The sequence below is a fragment of the Cucurbita maxima genome, unplaced genomic scaffold, assembly GCF_002738345.1.
Source record: "Cucurbita maxima cultivar Rimu unplaced genomic scaffold, Cmax_1.0 Cma_Scf00138, whole genome shotgun sequence".
In the NCBI taxonomy this organism is placed as follows: Eukaryota; Viridiplantae; Streptophyta; class Magnoliopsida; order Cucurbitales; family Cucurbitaceae; genus Cucurbita; species Cucurbita maxima.
Window position 1 is genome coordinate 86,541 of NW_019272154.1, and position 4,836 is coordinate 91,376.

Sequence of the window (4,836 nt, forward strand, 5' to 3'; positions counted from 1 at the left end):
TTCAGGGTCTTAACTCAGGGTTCTTTGGGTTTTTTTTTTCATATATTCTTAATTCATACTTGGTTTAGAGTTCATATGAAAATCCAAGCGATTTCTACAAGTATTTCTTAACAAAGAGTCCAAGGTGGCTACTTGCCTCTTCGCTGACGTTTGGGACCTCTATTCTTGAGCTTCCAGTATCTGAATTACTTCAAATTTCCTTCCACGTACTCCTTATTGTGTCTAGTTTATGAAACCATAATGTTTTTATGAGAATCGGTCTGGAATAGGGTTAAAATTGAGAAAACCCAAGAAAAGGTCAAATTTTTAGTTGACTTGGATCGTTTAGTTGAACTGGCCATATCATCGTTTTCTTCCTCTAAACAGGAAGAAGATGCGCATTTTTCACATCGCCGCCATCTGAAACTCGGCCTGTACAGCCACATTTACAGCATTTCTCTCCTTGATTTTTTTGTGAAACTTAAAGATGAGTGTTACAAGGAAGGGTTAGGGATTGATTTGATACCTTCTCGTAGATCGTAGCCTAAGATATTCGCTTCCAAAGTTCGTCCAAAATCTGATTTATCGCTGGAGAAAAAACAAAGGATTTTTATATTTGGTAGCCGATTCTAGGGGTTTCAAGGCCCTATTTCTTTATTGAACCTCTTTCATACCTTTCTTCAGGCTAAAGGAATTGGTTTAGAGGAATGTCTTTGAGTCTAGGACCTTAATTTCTAGAAATCGAACTCAGTATGCAACTCACTCAAAACACAAGATTTTTGATCTCTTGGGTAGCTTGTTCTACGACGTTTCAGCTCTCAATTCTTTCATCAAGTTTACTCAACTTCTTCCTTTGAAGCTAGAGGAATCCTTACTTTGAAGGAAAAGAGATCGTAGATAGGAATTCGACTCTTATCCCCAATTTAATTTCGAAACTTATTTCCTTCAATTCGGCACGCTCTCGAGGTAATTTTTCTTCGTGGTCTTCTATGGAAGCATTCCTTGGAGGTGCAGAAACTAATTGGAATCATTCTTGCTCGACGAGTCATCATGTATCCTCGAATTTGATTTTCAAGTTTTTCTTGAAGTTCTTCAATGGCGGATTGAATTGAGGGAATGATTTATGGGCACTTTCAAAACTCTATTCCTTCATAAAACTTGTGGGTAATCTTGTTGAGAAACTGTAGGAATATGTTTGAAGAGAAATGGGGGAGGAATTCACTCGAATTTGGAAGAAATCTGAGAGTAGGAGACCCATAATCTAAACGCTCATTGCCTTCGATTGGGGGATCGACCTTTCTCGATTCTTATTCCGTATTGTTGCTCCTACTTCAGTCTTTATAGGAGATGCTTAAACCAAAATTGAGAGCTCCAGAATCTTCGTTATTTAGATTCGAAGAGAAATGGTGGAGGATTGCTCTTGAATCTGGAAGAAATCTTAGAGTAGGAGACCCATAATCTAAACGCTTATTGCATTCGATTGGGGAATCAACCTTTCTCGATTCTTATTTCGTATTGGTTCTCCTACTTCAGACTTTATCGGAGGAGCTTAAACCGACATTGAGAGCTCTAAAATCTTCGTTATTTAGAGATTAAACTTTCTGGATAATTTTTCAGAGATATCAATTCCGATCATAGCCTTATCGACCTTGGCTTTGAATACTAGTCGTTGGATGTGATGATCCGTGCGTGTTCATTGAGATCATATCAAAATTTGGAGGAGATCCAACGGTTGAGATTTGAGTTTGAAGGATTTTGCTCGGATGGTCACGGTAGATGCTCTGATTCTAATAGGAGTGACATTTCTCTAATTATCCATTCTTTCAGGGGTATTTTGGTAATTTCCACATTTCGAATGTTTTATTATTATTTTTCTCGAAAAATCCATAATATTTCTACAAATTTCTCATTGTTTTTTTGTTCATTTCCCCCTTATTTTTGAATCTTGAGATTCCTTCTACATAAGGAATTACAAATCGAGAAAGATTTTTGATAATTGATAAAATGACTTTTTTGCCCTTTTCATTTACTATTTCCTTTCCAATCCTTGAAATCACTTGTTAGGGTACTCAATTGACTAAATCCCTTGTTCTTGCTTAAAACTTTAATTTTTTTCCTTTCTGTCCTTTGGGTCTTTCATGAGTGGCTTATTTTTGTGGGAGCTAATTTTCTTCATGTTTGGGGTGTTACATATACATAATCGTTATAAACACAAAATAAGAAGCAGACTCAAAAGAAGAACTTATGGGCAAATAATGGTTACTTATGGGTATGGATCCTAGCAACTTATTTAGCACGTTATTCACATAGTTCTATGTACTTGGTACATGGATTATTGATGAACTTAGGTTTATACATAATGTCTTGGGTTAGGCTTTAAGAGTTGAGGTTTTAGCTTAGGAAAACATTAGAGGGTAACCTAACATGGACTGATTCGTAGGAAAACCTACTAGCACTTTGAGGACCTATTTCCTTCACCAAACTTATGGGTAAACTTATTTAGATGGTGCAGGAACAAGTTTGGAAATGAACAGTGGACTAGTTCTCGAATTCGAGGTAAACCCATGAACACGATACCCCAAAACAAAAAACTTGTATCTCTCGATTGGGTACTCGATTAAGCTTGCTTCTTGCCCCTAATAGTCTACCCTAATTCATAATTTATAGACGGATTTTCCACTACCATTGAAACATCTAGAATTTCTATAATTTCATTCTTGATTTTTTTGAATCTTCTGCCATAAATGTCTTCTTCGATCGGAGCCTTTCTTTTTTAAGCCCCTTGTAATTATTATTCTATAAAAAATTTAATGATTCGGGAAGTTTATAAAAATTAGAAAAAGTATCATCTTCTCAATGTTTTTTCAATTCTACTTGTTCTTTGCTTCTAGATACAACTTAGTAGGGATTATACACGGTCTCTTATTGGAGACCTTGAGTGTTGCAAATTCTCCTCTCCTTTGAAAACTTTCGGTCATCGAAAGTGCTTATTCTAAAATAGGCCAGGGTACAAGGTTCTTATTTGCCTTCTGTTTCCCAAGTGGCTTCTTCTACTCTATGATTCTTCCATAGGACCTTAACAAGAGCGATTTCCTTGTTTCTCAATCTTTTGACTTTCTTGTCTATTATTTGAATCGTGTCTTCTTTATACGTTAGGTCATCTCTCAAGAAGAGAGTTTCATGAGCCAGTACGTGCGAAGGATCTAGGGTATACTTCCGTAGTATGGATACATGAAAGATATTACGTACTACAGACAAATTTGGGCATTGCCCGATTCTAGATCCAATCCTTTCTAATATCTCAAAGGGATGGATAAACCTAGGGCTTAGCTTCCCCTCTTTACCCTACCTGAGCACCCCTCTCATGGGGTGCTACCTTTAGGAATATATGATCCCCTACCAACAATTCCATGTCCTTGTGCCTTAGATCTGCATAGCTTTTTTCTCAGCTTTGTGCGGTTTGTATCCTAGCTTTAATCTTCTAGACTGCGGCGTTGGTAATTTGCATAGCTCTGGTCCAATAGTTCTCGTTTGCCCCCCTTCTTCCCAAAAGATAGGGGATCAAAATCTTCGTCCGTAAAGAACCTCATATGTGGTCATTTTTATGGTTGCTTGGCAACTATTATTATAAGAGAATTTCATAAGGGGTAGGTATTTATCCCAGCTTCCTGCTAAATCGATCACATATGTCCTCAACATTTCTTCCAATATTTGCTTGAGCATTTCTGTTTGATCATCTGTTTATGGGTGGAATGTCGTACTATAACTGCGTACCCAATGCCTTTTGTTGAATTTTTCAGAAGCGAGATTTAAATCTGGCATCTCGGTCTAATACTATTGCCTTTTGTTGAATTTCCAGAAGCGTACCCAATACCTTTACTTATGAATTTTCATTTTTAATATTAGCGGGGATAACTCTGTTGGGAGAGTATCAGACTGAAGATTTGAAGGTCACGTGTTTGTTATCCACGTTCACCGCACCTGATTCTAGCTGCATAACCCGACTATTCAATCTAAAATTAGTCATTATTCCTTTCTGAAATCTCAATGAATTATCGAAAAGACCTAACGTGTTCTAGTTCACCGCACCTTATACAAGTTGGATAACTTGAATATCTTATTAAAAATTAGTGATTATTTCTATTTAAAATTAAAATGAATTAGTGAAAATACCTTTACTGATGAATTTTCATTTTTAATGTTAGTGTGGATAGCTCAGTTGAGAGAGCATCAGATTGAAGATCTAAAGGTCTCGTGTTCAATCTTGCATAATTTGACTATTTAATTTAAAATTAGTGATTATTTCTTTCTAAAATTTCAATTAATTAGCGTAAATAGTTTTACTTTAAAATTTTCATTTTTAATGTTAGCAGGGATAGCTCAATTTGGAGAGAGTCAAATTTAATATTTGAAGGTCACGTGTTCGATCTCCATGTTAACCAAACCTAGTTCGCATAACCTGACTATTCAATAGAAAATTAGTCATTATTTCTTGTTAAAATCTCAATGAATCAGCTAAAATACCTATACTTATGAATTTTTGTTTCTAATGATTGCGGGGATAGCTCAATTGGGAGAGCGTCAGACTGAAGATCTGAAGGTCACGTGTTCGATCCACGTTCACCGCACTTTGTTTAAGTTGCATAACTTGACTCTAAAATTAGTGACATTAGCGATTATTCTGTCACGTTTACCTTACCTTTACTTTATGAATTTTCAATTTTAATATTAGTGAGGAGAGCATCATATTGAAGATTTAAAGGTATCTCAATCTCAATGAATTAGAGGAAGATCTGTCACGTTTTTTATCCAACTGACATAAGTTTACCTTTACTTTTTGAATTTTCAATTTTAATA

The 4,836-nt window shown here is 35.8% G+C and overlaps 1 non-coding gene across 1 annotated transcript; it reads left to right on the plus strand.

Annotated features, from left to right (window-relative positions):
• Positions 1-4,534: 4,534 nt before the first annotated feature.
• Positions 4,535-4,607, plus strand: TRNAF-GAA. Its single transcript has one exon. It is a non-coding gene; the product is annotated as a tRNA-Phe (tRNA).
• The last annotated feature ends 229 nt before the right edge of the window (positions 4,608-4,836 follow it).